The sequence below is a fragment of the Lithobates pipiens genome, unplaced genomic scaffold (genome assembly GCF_037356315.1).
Source record: "Lithobates pipiens isolate NorthernLeopardFrog02 unplaced genomic scaffold, aLitPip1_a1.2 Scaffold_16, whole genome shotgun sequence".
Classification (NCBI taxonomy): Eukaryota; Metazoa; Chordata; class Amphibia; order Anura; family Ranidae; genus Lithobates; species Lithobates pipiens.
Window position 1 is genome coordinate 553,666,737 of NW_027507748.1, and position 15,757 is coordinate 553,682,493.

The following is a 15,757-nucleotide window of genomic DNA, read 5'->3' on the forward strand; positions in this document are numbered from 1 at the left end:
GCACATGTCCAACGAGGCAGGATGCCCTCCGGGGGCCAGCTTAGGGGCAGCACACCGACTGAATCACACCGCAGAGCTCCGCCTGTGCAGGGCGCTGCCTCTGCGCGTTATTCTAAAAGTTCTTTGGTGTGGGCCTTTTTTGAGACGAGTGCATCAGATCGCACCGCTGTTATTTGCAACATATGTCTCAAGCGTATCTCGCGTGGCCAAAACATCACCTGCTTGGGCACCACATGCTTGACCAGACATATGTTGACCTGCCATGCAGCTCATTGGCAAGCGTACCTCAAAGACCCACACCAAAGAACAAAGTGGACCTCTCCTTGCTCCTCATCAGCTGGCATCTCCAACCCCACTAGACCTTCAGTCCTCTCTGAAACCTGCTCTGAGAGGAATGAAGGTGTAGAATTAGGTGTGTCACAGCCAAGTGCTTCCGGGAACTCTGCTAGCGGTACACCCACGTCCGATTATAGCAGGCAAATGTCCCTGCCCCAGCTGCTGGACCGGCGAAAGAAGTTCACTCCCAGCCATCCACATGCCCAGCGGTTGAATGCTAGCTTGGCTAAATTGCTAGCACTTCAACTGCTGCCTTTTCAGTTGGTAGACTCGGCCCCCTTCCGTGAGTTTGTACAATGTGCGGTTCCTCAGTGGCAGGTCCCCAAACGCCACTTTTTCTCACGGAAGGCGATTCCGGCTCTCTACCGGCATGTGGAAGGCAATGTTCTTGCCTCGCTGGACAGGGCGGTCAGCGGTAAGGTGCATATTACTGCTGACTCATGGTCCAGCAGGCATGGACAGGGACGTTACCTGTCTTTCATGGCCCATTGGGTCACTCTTCTGGCAGCTGGGAAGGATGCACGACAAGGTGCAGTAGTGTTGGAGGTTGTTCCGCCACCACGCCTCCAAAATACTACTATTGGTTGTGACACGCCTCTCTCCTCCACCCCCTCCTCTTCTTCTTCCTCCATGGCCTCTTCCAGTGCTCTGTCCTCAGAACCAGCGGTGCTTCGTAGGCTTTCCAGTGGCTACGCAAGTACGCAGGCAAAACGATGCCATGCCGTGCTTGCGCTGGTTTGTTAGGGGGACAGGAGCCACACTGGGGCGGATGTTTTGTCAGCTCTGCAGGGGCAGGCCTCCTCTCCGCCCTCCGACAGGGACAACTGACCCATGTGCCCTGTGTAGCTCACGTCCTTAACCTGGTGGTGCAGCGGTTCTTGGGCAGGTACCCCGGCTTACAGGATGTCCTGAAGCAGGCCAGGAAAGTCTGTGTGCATTTCCGTCGATCATTTAATGCCTGTGCTCGGCTGGCTGAGCTCCAAAAGTAGTTGAACCTGCCCAAGAACCGCCTTATATGTGACATGCCCACCAGATGGAACTCAACGTTGGCCATGCTGCAGCGGCTGCACACGCAGCAGAGGGCCATCAATGAGTACCTGTGCGACTACGGCACCAGGACAGGGTCAGGTGAGCTCGGTTTTTTCTCACCACGCCAGTGGGGCATGATCAGGGATGCATGCACTGTCCTGTCACCGTTTGAGGAGGCCACAAGGATGGTGAGCAGTGACAGTGCATGCATCAGTGACACTGTACCTCTTGTCCACCTCTTGGAGCATACGCTGCGTGGAATAATGGACAGGGCACTTGAGGCAGAACAGAGGCAGGAAGAGGAGGACTTCCTTGCCTCTCAAGGCCCCCTTTATCCAGACAGTGTCCCTGCTGTGCCACCTATCACACAGGAAGAGGATGAGGAGGAGGAAGAGGAGGAGGAGGATGATTGTGTCAGCATGGAGGTGGAGGCTGGCACTCAGCATCAGCAGCAGCAGCAGCAGTCTTGTAGGGATGATTTACAGTCCCAAGAAACACGTGGACTTGTACGTGGCTGGGAGGAGGTAGCTGCGGATCATGTTGTCCTTAGTGACCCAGAGGACTCCGGACCGAATGCCTCAGCTAATCTACGCTGCATGGCCTCCCTGATCCTGCAAAGCCTGCGGAAGGATCCTCGTATTCTTCGGATCAAGGAGAGGGACCATTACTGGCTGGCCACTCTCCTTGATCCACGGTACAAGGGTAAGGTTGCCGACCTTATCTTGCCATCGCAGAGGGAGCAGAGGATGAGACATCTCCGGGAGGCCTTGCAGAAAGGTCTGTGCAACGCGTTCCCAGAGACTGGGAGGTTACAAACTCCTGGTCCTGGACAACGTGTTGCTGAGGCATCGGTCAGAAGGAGCGGTGGAGAAGGTGGCCGTCTGACTGATGCTTTCAGACAATTTTTTAGTCCGCAGCCCCAAGGTATGATCGGTTCCAGGACCCATCGCCAGCGTCTGATTTACATGGTGCAGGAATACCTAGGGGCAAGGTCAGACTTGGACACCTTTCCCACCGAAAATCCTCTGGCTTACTGGGTCTTGAGGATGGATCACTGGCCAGAGCTTGCACAGTATGCAATTGAGCTACTGGCCTGTCCTGCATCCAGCATTCTTTCGGAACGCACCTTCAGTGCTGCTGGTGGCTTTGTTACCGATCACAGGGTGCGCCTGTCCACCGAATCAGTTGATCGACTGACCTTCATCAAGATGAATCAGTCTTGGATCACCCACAGCTACCAAGCACCTGAAGCTGATGTAACAGAATAATTTTTTTTTAAATATCACATCCCTTCAAGACTGCCTATGCTGATGCTGAGTGACTGTCCTGTTATGTTGATTGTCTATCCTCTTCCTCCTCCGCTGATATGTTGGAAGAACATTTCTGGTTCTGGTTGATGCCATCAGCACAATTTTTCTGCCCCTGTTTAACAGGGGCGTTTAAGTACAATTTTTGATGCAATGCTTTGCAGCAGGGCTAATTCCTGCAATCAAACAAGAGTATATGGGAGAGGTTGCAGTGTGGTGGCACCAGCACCAGTGCCTAAGGCCCAATTTTTCTGCCCCTGTTTAACAGGGGCGTTTAATTACAATTTTTGATGCAATGCTTTGCAGCAGGGCTAATTCCTGCAATAAAACTAGAGTATATGGAAGAGGTTGCAGTGTGGTGGCACCAGCACCAGTGCCTAAGGCCCAATTTTTCTGCCCCTGTTTAACAGGGGCGTTTAAGTACAATTTTTGATGCAATGCTTTGCAGCAGGGCTAATTCCTGCAATAAAACTAGAGTATATGGAAGAGGTTGCAGTTTGGTGGCACCAGCACCAGTGCCTAAGGCCCAATTTTTCTGCCCCTGTTTAACAGGGGCGTTTAATTACAATTTTTGATGCAATGCTTTGCAGCAGGGCTAATTCCTGCAATAAAACTAGAGTATATGGAAGAGGTTGCAGTGTGGTGGCACCAGCACCAGTGCCTAAGGCCCAATTTTTATGCCCCTGTTTAACAGGGGCGTTTAATTACAATTTTTGATGCAATGCTTTGCAGCAGGGCTAATTCCTGCAATAAAACTAGAGTATATGGCAGAGGTTGCAGTGTGGTGGCACCAGCACCAGTGCCTAAGGCCCAATTTTTATGCCCCTGTTTAACAGGGGCGTTTAATTACAATTTTTGATGCAATGCTTTGCAGCAGGGCTAATTCCTGCAATAAAACAAGAGTATATGGCAGAGGTTGCAGTGTGGTGGCACCAGTGCCTAAGGCCCAATTTTTCTGCCCCTGTTTAACAGGGGTGTTTAAGTACAATTTTTGATGCAATGCTTTGCAGCAGGGCTAATTCCTGCAATAAAACTAGAGTATATGGAAGAGGTTGCAGTTTGGTGGCACCAGCACCAGTGCCTAAGGCCCAATTTTTCTGCCCCTGTTTAACAGGGGCGTTTAATTACAATTTTTGATGCAATGCTTTGCAGCAGGGCTAATTCCTGCAATAAAACTAGAGTATATGGAAGAGGTTGCAGTGTGGTGGCACCAGCACCAGTGCCTAAGGCCCAATTTTTTATGCCCCTATTTAACATGGGCGTTTAATTACAATTTTTGATGCAATGCTTTGCAGCAGGGCTAATTCCTGCAATAAAACTAGAGTATATGGCAGAGGTTGCAGTGTGGTGGCACCAGCACCAGTGCCTAAGGCCCAATTTTTCTGCCCCTGTTTAACAGGGGCGTTTAAGTACAATTTTTGATGCAATGCTTTGCAACAGGGCTAATTCCTGCAATAAAACTAGAGTATATGGAAGAGGTTGCAGTGTGGTGGCACCAGCACCAGTGCCTAAGGCCCAATTTTTCTGCCCCTGTTTAACAGGGGCGTTTAAGTACAATTTTTGATGCAATGCTTTGCAGCAGGGCTAATTCCTGCAATAAAACTAGAGTATATGGAAGAGGTTGCAGTGTGGTGGCACCAGCACCAGTGCCTAAGGCCCAATTTTTATGCCCCTGTTTAACAGGGGCGTTTAATTACAATTTTTGATGCAATGCTTTGCAGCAGGGCTAATTCCTGCAATAAAACTAGAGTATATGGAAGAGGTTGCAGTGTGGTGGCACCAGCACCAGTGCCTAAGGCCCAATTTTTATGCCCCTGTTTAACAGGGGCGTTTAATTACAATTTTTGATGCAATGCTTTGCAGCAGGGCTAATTCCTGCAATAAAACTAGAGTATATGGCAGAGGTTGCAGCGTGGTGGCACCAGCACCAGTGCCTAAGGCCCAATTTTTCTGCCCCTGTTTAACAGGGGCGTTTAATTACAATTTTTGATGCAATGCTTTGCAGCAGGGCTAATTCCTGCAATAAAACTAGAGTATATGGCAGAGGTTGCAGTGTGGTGGCACCAGCAGCAGTGCCTAAGGCCCAATTTTTCTGCCCCTGTTTAACAGGGGTGTTTAAGTACAATTTTTGATGCAATGCTTTGCAGCAGGGCTAATTCCTGCAATAAAACTAGAGTATATGGGAGAGGTTGCAGTGTGGTGGCACCAGCAGCAGTGCCTAAGGCCCAATTTTTCTGCCCCTGTTTAACAGGGGTGTTTAAGTACAATTTTTGATGCAATGCTTTGCAGCAGGGCTAATTCCTGCAATAAAACTAGAGTATATGGGAGAGGTTGCAGTGTGGTGGCACCAGCAGCAGTGCCTAAGGCCAAATTTTTCTGCCCCTGTTTAACAGGGACATGTAATTACAATTCTTGATATAATATTTCACAGGAGGGCCCCTTCCTGTGCCCACCCAGAGTAACGGTGAGGACTTATACTGTTGTGGCACCAGCACCACAACCACCAAAGGTCAATTTTTCTACCACTGTTCAACAATGGCATGTAATTACAATTCTTGATATAATCGTTCACAGCAGGGCGCTCCAGCGCCCACCAAGAGTCACTTTGAGGGCTTACAATGTTGTGGCAAAACCAACACCTTGTTCCGCCATTTCTGCAGAGCATATAGGGCAGGCCCCTACTTTCAAACATCCAACTTACAAACATCTCCTAATTGCAAAGGGAAGGAGACAACAGCAAGTGAGATGAAAAAAGATGGAGGACAAAACAAATTATACAGGGGTGATAACCCTTCCCTATGTTTTCCAAAAAGCTTAAAAATAGTTTTTTTGACTGGAGCTACACTTTAAAAATGTACCAGTTGAAAATTACAAACAGATTCAACTTAACACAACAAACCTACACAGTCCCTGTCTTGTTTGCACCGCCTGTATACTGCTGTTCTGAGTATATAGGGCCTGGGGGCCACACGCATTTCCTTTTTTTAATATGGGTACAGGGTTCCCCTTAATATGCGTACAAGACCCAAATAGGCTGGTAATGGGCAGGGAGGGCTACCCATGCCATTTTTCTCAATGATTTTCAACCATATTGCAGGAACCAGATATAACATTAAAACCGCAAGCAGTTTTAAATGGTGTTATTTCCGTTTAATGTAATTTTGTGCAGGGACTGTTCTAAACACGGGAAACACGTGGCACTTCACAGGCATACTACAGACACCCCACAGGCACCATATTTAAAGGAATATTTCACTTTTTTTTCACTTTAATCGTCATTAAAATCAGTGCTCCCGCCAAAACGGCCATTTTTAAAAACATTTTAGGCATTGACCCATGTCCCCTGGGGCGGGAGCCAGGTACCCAAACCCTTTTTAGGACAGTATCTTGCATATTAGCCGTTATAATTAGCACTTTTAATTTCGAACGTTCGAGTCCCATAGACTTCAATGGGGTTCTAAAGTTCGTTCGAATTTGGGGTCCGTTCGAAAGTTCTGCTGCGAACCGAACCGGGGGTGTTTGGCTCATCCCTACTGAAGAGGCTGTGATGGTCCCAATCTTTCGTGTTAGGAGTGAGGCTGGAGAAAGAATTACCGGATAATCTGGATCTGAAGACATTGGGACTAGTGGCCTTGCACTGACTATTGCCGACACTTCTGCTAGAAAAGTGGTCAAGGTCTCATGGGTAAGTGGCACAGATTTATGGTCCAGTAACATGGAATCAAGAATTCTCCGTGCAACGCCAATCATTCACTTCCATGGTCCTCCCATATGCAATAAATGAGGAGGGTGGAATACCCAAGTACACCCATTGTGAAATAGGAAGTTGTCTAACTAGTTTCTTACATGCGCCAATGAAGTTGGTACCACAGTCAGACCATAGTTGCTTGTCTGGCCCTCTGATGGAGAAGCATTTATAATACAGGAGGAATCCATGGACTCGATTACCTCGATATGTATTGCTCTGATGCTAAGACAAGTAAACAATACGGCCCACCTTTTGCTGTTACTGGCTCCACCAGGAGTCTTCTGAGTAATGACAGACAATGGCCCGAAAACATCGACTCCCATGTAAGACAAAGGTGGACCGGTACTTAGCCGATCAACTGGTAGATTGGCCATCTGTTGCTGCTGATGTCTTCCCCTTAATTTGTGGCATTTGATGTATTTATAGAGTATGGAAGAAACACATCTTTTCATCCCAATAATCCAGAGGCCAGCTGACCGGATGGCACCTTCTGTGGTGACGTGATGTTGACGTGGTATGATAATAGGATTCTGTTCTTTACTGCACACATCAGATCTCTCTATACGACCTCTTATCAAGGAACAGTTTAAAAATAACATAAAAAAGAAAAAAAGAAAAAAAAAGCACCCCTGTCCCCCTCTGCTTTTGCACAAAGGGGAACGTAAACGTCGGTCTGGCATCAAATGTAAACAACAATTGCACTGTGCATGTGAGGTATCACCACAAAGGTAAGATCAAAGGCAGTAATTTTAGCAGTAGACCTCCTCTGTAAATCTAAAGTGGTAACCTGTAAAGGCTTTTAAAGGCTTTTAAAAATGTATATAGTTTGTGCACCATGCATGTGAGGTATCACCGCGAAGGTCAGTTCGAGGGCAGTAATTTTAGCAGTAAAGGCTTTTACAGGCTTTTAAAAATGTATGTAGTTTGACGCCGCTGCACATTTGTGTGCAATTCTAAAGCATGTCTTGTTTGATATCCATGTACTTGGCATAAGATTATACTTTTTTATCTCATCAAACATTTGGGCAATATCGTGTGTTTTAGTGCATTACAATTAAATAAAGTGTGTTTTTTTGTAAAAAAATTTGTTTGAAAAATCACTGCGCAAATACTGCGTGAAAAATAAATAAATTTAACAACCACCATTTTAATCTGTAGGGCCTTTGCTTTAAAAAAAATATATAATGTTTGGGGGTTTAAAGTAATTTTCTTGCAAAAAAAATTTTTTTTTTCATGTAAACAAAAAGTGTCAGAAAAGGCTTTGTGGTTAGAAGAGTGGGTGATGTGTGACATAAGCTTCTAAATGTTGTGCATAAAATGCCAGTTCAAATCCCCCCCCCCCCAAATTACCCCATTTTAGAAAGTAGACACCCCAAGCTATTTACTGAGAGGTATGTCAAGTCCATGCAATATTTTATATTTTGACACAAGTTGCCAGAAAAAGAATTACTTTTTTGCACAAGTTGTCACTAAATGATATATTTGTAACGCCGGCTCCAGAAGAGCACGCACTATGTGTTTTTGGCATTTAATATTCCTGGAACCGCAGTTTGGTTTTGGGTTTAATTACTCTAAATTTTGGTCTCAGTACTAGTCTAGCTGGATTGCATTGTGTTCTGCTTGACCATAGGTGGCGCTGTCATCTCTGGCAGCTGCTAGAAGGCAGTCCAGTTGGGTGCATTGAGTGCCAGTTCTCTCTCGGAACCAGCCCAGTGGGAGTGTCACTCTTGCTGTGCATTCTAGGAGGGGTACTTCTGAACAGCCCCCAGGGCTCTCATGGCCTGGGGTGTGGATACACCCGACTCCAAGTCTTGGGGCTGGCTGGGCCGAAACAAAGTAACTGAAAGAAGGATTCAAAGGTGCCCTCTCGGTTTGTGGAGAGGCCCAGCAACTGTAGAACCATCCAGGGGAGTACTCTTCGGGAGAAGGCCACGCAAAGGTTGGCTTCTCGGCAGGAGCCTGGAGGCCAAGTTGAAAGAGCCCAAGCGAATCTAATCTCGTATGGTATCGCCGGACGGGCTGCAAGATACTGGTACCGTATGAGGGTTCTCTGAGTTGTCTACATCTTTCAGTTATTCAAGTGTTCTACAATAAGTCTGTGGCAGAGACTTTATTCAAGTGTTCTACAACAGGTCTGTGGCAGAGACTTTATTCAAGTGTCCTATAACAAGTCTGTGGCAGAGACTTTGTTTGATTTAAGCACCCTGTTGGCTGCTAGGCCTGGTGAGAGAAGGACTATCTGATAGGAGTGAGGATCCAGCTGTGAATGGCTATTCTCTGGATTTCCTAATGTGAGAGACTTTTTTTTTATTTGACTTTGTTTCAAGAGTACCTGGACTTCCCTACCTAAACCCTCTAACCCTACTTTGAGAGACAGTGTTCATTTACTCTTTTTGCAAATAAAAATCCCTTAAGCGGATCTGGCGTCAGTCTCTGCACTTCTTGGGCCATCTACCTCGGGAAACTCCTAGACATACACAAGGTCAAGAAGGTAACGGTAAGCCCAATTAAATCAGCCGCTCCTTCGGGGGTCAGTGCTACATATTGCTCAAACATGCCATGGGGATATGTGACATTACACCCCAAAATACTTGGGAGCCTGGCCAAGCACTGCCTTCAGGCTTTCTAAGGGTGTAAATTTTTGATTTCACTCCTCACCCAGATGGCACAACCCTCCCTCAAATGACTCAATTTTGGAAAGTAGACACCCCAAGCTATTTGCTGAGAGGTATGGTGAGTATTTAGCATATCTCGCTTTTTGTCATGAAGTTTAGAAATTTGAAAAAAGAAAAAAAAGTTTTTTTCTTTCCTTTCTTCATTTTCAAAAACAAATGAGAGCTGCAAAATATTCACCATGCCTCTCAGCAAATAGCTTGGGGTGTCTACTTTCAAATTGAGGTAATTTGGGAGGTTTTGTGCTATCTTGGCATTTTATGGCCTTCAAAACTTTGATAGGCTCCCAAAAAGTCCCACACATGAGGTATCCCCATACTCAAGAGAAGTAGCAACATGTTTTTTGGGGTGCAATTCCAAAAAATTTATTTATTTTTGTCATTATTCAATCACTTGGGACAAAAAAATGTAATATTCAATGGGCTCAACATGCATCTCAGCAATTTCCTTAGGGTGTCTACTCTCCAAAATGGGGTCATTTGGGGGGGTTGTATACTGCCCTGCAGGGGTGGACTGAAAACTCATGGGGCCCCAGGGCAATAGGGGATTATGGGGGCCCCCAGACAAACACACATTATGGGGCCACACAGTATACACAAACACACACACACAGTATACAATCACACAGTATACACAGACATGTTTCTATTGGCTGAGAAGGTACTGGAGAGGTGGGGCCGCTATAATCTCTGGATTTTTAGACCAAAAGGATGTCGGTAAGGGACATTTCAGAGACAGATGTAAAAAAACCACAGATTTTTACATACTGTCCCTGGTTTTACTGAGGCTGGCAACCCTGATGTGGCCCCCTAGTGGCACGGGGCCCTCGGGCAGTGCCCGAGTGGCCAAATGGTCAGTCCGCCCCTGCTGCCCTGCTATTTTTGCACCTCAAGAAATGAGATAGGCAGTCATAAACTAAAAGCTGTTTAAATTCCAGAAAATGTACTCTAGTTTGTAGATGCTATAACTTTTGCGCAAAACAATAAATATACACTTATTGACATTTTTTTTTACCAAAGACATGTGGCTGAATACATTTTGGCCTAAATGTATGACTAAAATTGAGTTTATTGGATTTTTCTTATAACAAAAAGTAGAAAAAAATTTTTTTTTTTCAAAATTTTCACTCTTTTTCCATTTATATTGCAAAAATAAAAATCGCAGCGACAATCAAATGCCATCAAAAGAAAATTCTAATTGTGTCAGAAAGAGGACGCATTTTCGTTTGGGTACAACATTGCATGACCGCGCAATTACCAGTTAAAGCAGCACAGTGCCAATTGTAAAAAGTCCTCTGGTCTTTAGGCAGCCTAATGGTCCAGGGCTTAAGTGGTTAAATAATTAGCGCTGCTTCACTATACATATTTATTGGTGTCGGTATCACTACAGAAGTCCAGCTGCTTTTTATTTATATATTTTTTCACTAAGCGCTTTATATGTGTCTATAACACTCTTTTGGTAGCGCATTAGTACATTTTATTTTTGCTCTTCACTACTGTACCTTCGATTTGGCATTTTGGTCTCTAAATTTACTGGTACAGTAGTGAGACTCACAGGAAAAAGAGCTCCTGACTGTCAGCGACTGCTTGAAACGCTACAAAAAAAAACTGTTAGCGTTTACAGGAATCAGGTCTGACTCTGCGAATGCTGCAGTTATGTGTGTTGTGTTTTGTAAGTGATAGTGATCGATTGATACTGCACTTGGGTGGGCTGGGCTGGGCTGGACAGAGGGGCTAAACGCAGGTGCTAGCAAGTATCTCGGCTGATCCCGCTAACATTGCATTTTTGGGAACCCTAAACTGCCGGGGAAGCTAGTATAGATCTTATCAGATCAGATATTGATCTGTTCAGACACTACACTACTAAGGGAGGTGTATGGTGTGTGTGGATGTTAGCGATACTGGCACTAATCTGACGCTGCCTGGGGTGACGCAGACCCTATCTGACACTAAAACCTAACTAATATCACCCACTGGGTAATCAGGGGGTTAAACCTTTATTGGGTAATATACCGCGGGTGCCCTGACGCTATAAAAAATAAGCTAACCAGCGTCACCCGTGACACTTATACAGTAATCACTGGTGACAGGGGGTGATCAAGGGGTTAAACCTATTTTAGGGGGGGTCCAAAGACCTAACACTGATTTTTGTCACTAATGACACCAGTACAGTGATCAAAAAAAAAAAAGAACACTGCTCTGGGTGATGCAGTGACAGGGGGTGAAGGGGTTAACTGGGGGGGGGGGGGGAGTGATTGGGGGATGGCAAATGTACCTACGTGAACTGGTGTCAGTGTAGTATTGGCGCACTTACTCTGAGATGTCTTCTCTCCTCTCTCTGGAAGAAAAAGTCTTCCACGAGGAGAGATGACATAACTTCCTCTGCTGTGTATACGTTTACACATGCAGGGGAAAGATCTCATTCACCAGGAGTGATCACCAAGTCCAGGCCAGATACCACTGGTGCGCGACGTGCAGCTTACCACCACACCAGTCATATTCTCCTTGATCATTGGCAAACCAGTTACAGTGTCCCTTATCACCACCACACCAGTTACAGTGTTATGTCATATTGTCCCTAATCACTGCCACACCAGTTACAGTGTCCCTAATTACTGCCATACCAGTTACAGTGTCTTTGATCCCACCACACCAGTTACAGTGTCCCTGATCATCGCCACACCATTCCCACTGTCCTCAACACTGCCACACCAGTCCCAGTGCCCTTGATCACTGCCACACCAGACCCAGTGTCCCTGATCACTGCCACACCAGTCATATTGTTCCTTAATCACCGTCACACCAGTTAGAGTGTCCCTGATCACTGCCACACCAGTTACAGTGTCCTTGATCCCCACTATGCCAGTCATATTGTCCCCAATCACCGTCACACCAGTTACAGTGTCACTGATCACCGCCTCATGTGTTATGGTGTCCTTGGTCATTATTAGATGCATAGTTTTTTTTTATTTATATTGGAAATAAAAAAAACTGTGGTGATGAAATACCACCAATAGAAGGCTCTATCTGCCAAAAAAAAATTCAAAATAATTCATTTGGATACGGTGTTGCATGCCTGAATACTGTAATTGTCTTTCAAAGTGTGACAGTGCTGAAAGCTGAAAATTGGCCTGGACTGGAAGGGAGTAAAAATGTCCAGACTTGAGGTGATTAAAGAGGAACTTAACCCTCAACAACCTGAGAATTAAAGTTTGCAAGTCTGTCTTATACCATCAGTTGAATCCTCCACAGAAGCCAGACTGATAGATTGAATTAAAAAAACACAAACATTGTCTAGCAAACGAGAGCGCACATTTGCCTCCTAAACTACAGAAGAGGCGGCTCCCTAGCTCTGTATCAGAATATTTCAGGATGCGCTCAGAATCCGTGAAAGTGATTTCACTAGGAATCGGAAGCAGATGGACCGACATATGGAATAAGAATTTAAATAAACTTTCGTTCATACAGCAAGGCGTGAGCTGTTTGATGTGAACACAAGACAAAGAGGATACGCTCGCCTGTTGTCTGATCTTGCAGAATTATATTTGACCCTATTTACAGAAATAGCGTTCCTGAAATGACAGTGGTGTTGCAGGTGATATGGCATCATTTGCTTCTGCCTGCACTGCTATTTACTCTCTATGTGACCAGGCAGCATCCCTCCTCCGTATAGACGACTGTTGTTCAATATGATGACAAATGTCACGCACGGGTTCCTCATTAGATGGGATGTGTGGAGCTTTTATCAGCACGGCCTGGACAGGTATCCTGAGCTTTGCTGCAATTTTCTCCTCTGTGGATGATTATTGTTTTCATGACTGAAGCTCTGTGAACAGTAATGTTTGTGGTTCCATCAGGGGATGTACACATTATCTGCTATTTAGGAGAGAGTGAAGAATCCATTGCTGAAAAGCTAGGCCTGAGGATTTTCTTAACTTTCCCCATTACCTATAACAAGTGTGTCTCTAATGAGTCTAAAGTCCCCTGCCCTGCTACCAGCAGTTGTTGCTTAGGAAACCCAAAGCCCACCATTCACCCTCCTCCCTCACAATGGCCCTTCTAAAAAAATCAAATCCCACCATCTTTCCCCAGCACCGGTTCTTCAATTAAGTCCAAAGACTACCATCAACAACAAAGTGATCTTAAATCTCCCCATTCACCCCCACAATGATCCCTCTAATAAGCCCAAAGACAACCGTCGTTTTCCCACAATGATCCCTCCAATAAGCCCAAAGTCAACCATTGATTCCCACAATGGTTCCTGTAATAAGCCCAAAGTCCACCATAATTCCACCCACAATACCCCCTTATTAAGCCCAAAGCCTACCATCCCTCATAACATTTTTTTTAATAAGCCCAAAGACTACCGTCCCCACAAAATTATCTTAAATCTCCCCATTCATCCCCACAATGGTCCCTCTAATAAGCTCAAAGTCAACTATCGTTCCCCACAATGATTCCTGTAATAAGCCCAAAGTCCGCCATCCTTACCCCACTAAGAAGCATAAAGCTCAAAATTCCTCCTATACCCACAATTCCCCCTTATTAAAGCGGAGGTCCACCCTAAAGTGGAGCTTCCGCTCTTTGCAACCCTCCCCCCCTCCTGCGCCACAATTGGCACCTTTCAGGGGGGAGGGGGGTGCAGATACCTGTACAGTACAGGTATCTGCACCCACTTCCGGCATAGATATCTGCAGAAGGTACGCCCCTTTCCACAGAATTTACGCCCCTTTCCGAAGGTCCCCCGCTGTCTGCTGGGAAACACACGGATCCCAGAGACAGCAGGGACCATCCTTATTGCGTATCGTGACTCGCGCATGTGCAGTAGGGAACCGGGAAATGAAGCCGCAAGGCTCCACTTCCTGATTCCCATACCCAAGATGGCGGCGGCAGCACCCGAGAGACGATCGAGAGATCGGCTTCGGGTGCCGACATCGCGGGCGCGCTGGGCGGGTAAGTGTCATTATTTTAAAAGTCAGCAGCTGCAGTATTTGTAGCTGCTGGCTTTAAAAAAAAAAAAAAACGGCAGACTCCCACTTTTAGCCCAAAGCCCACCATCCCTCACAATGGTTCTTCTAATAAGCCCCCCCATGGTCCCTTTAATAAATGTAAAGTTCCTCTAATAAGCCCAAAGCCCATCCTCTTCCCCCCACTAATAAGCATAAAGCTTACAATTCCTCCCCCATAGTTCTCCCTCAAGGCCATTGACCTTCCCCTGAAGTTGTTTTTCTAATGAGCCCAAAGCCCCACATCCCTCTACCACAACTATCCATTAATAAGCCCCAAACCCCCTTGTCCTCCTCCCATGATTGACCCTCTACTGAGCCCAAAGTCCCCCCTTATCCACCACAACCTTATTAGGCTCAAAACCTCCTTGTCCTTCTCTCATAACCAACCTGCTAATGTGCCCAAAGCCTTTGGAAGTTTCCTCACAGTTGTCTCTCTAATGGTCCTAAAGCTCCTCAATCCCTAATCCGCATGTGTCCAATTACAGGCCCTAAGCTTTCTGTCCCTTCCCCCAAATGGTCTATTTGATAGGTTCTAGCCCCCTTATTCCTCTCCCAAAACAGTGCTTTTAATGGTCCCAAATCCCCAAGCCTCCACAACAACTGCGTGTCCATGGGACTGTAAAGCCTGGCACCAGGGCCACTGATAAGCCAAGACAACCAGCCCTGTTGTACTGGGCCCACCAGCAGGGGAGGCCATTGCACTTCAATGACAGTTCAGTGGAGAAAAACAAAAAACACTTTATAATTTACACCCCCACTCAGCTGCTCCTACCAACTTAGGAGGTGTTGTGTTAATACCATGGGCATTGCATATAGGGGTGCAGGAGTTGCCATAGCAACCCCATATTTAGCTCCAGTTGGCCTGTAGCTCCCTGCTCTCATTGTACATGCTGTATTTTTCAATTACAAAAACCGGGAAACAGAATCCAGGTCCAGTCCTCCTTGTGTCTCCCAGGACCCCAGCGGAGCTCTGTAATCCAGTCCAGAGCTTCCAGCTTGCCTTCTCTCCAGACCCCCAGACTACACCCCTCCGCTGCTCTCATTGGCTGGAGAAGAGAAGTCTGAATTTTGGCTCAGAGGATTGGCAGCCTAGGACAGGAGCTTCTGAGGTAAGAGACGCGCTGCTGTGGAGGAGAGTTCTCTCATGTGGGCACAGATTAGAACAGGCACACTGACACTGCACCTGGCCTGTCAGTACAGACACAACACAGACACTCAGAAAAGTTTTGTAATGTAAAGATCCTAACACCTCCTGAGGGGCCCCCTCCCCCCACAAACCTTAAATGGGGACTGATGTTGAGAGGGGTTCTGATGTGATTGAGGGGGCTCCGATGTGATTTAGGGAGCTCTGATTTGATGGTGGGGGCTCTGATATGATCTAGGGGGCTCTGATGTAATGGAGGGGGCTCTAATGTGATATGGGGGGCTCTGATGTGATGGGAGGGGTGAGCTCTGGTGTGATATAGGGGGCTCTGATGTGATGGAAGGGGGCTCTGATCTGATATAGGGGGCTCTAATGTGATGGAGGGGGCTATGACGTGATGGAGTGGGCTCTGATGTGATATAAGGGGCTCTGATGTGATGGAGGGGGCTCTGATGTGATATAAGGGGCTCTGATGTGATGGAGGGGGCTCTGATGTGATATAAGGGGCTCTG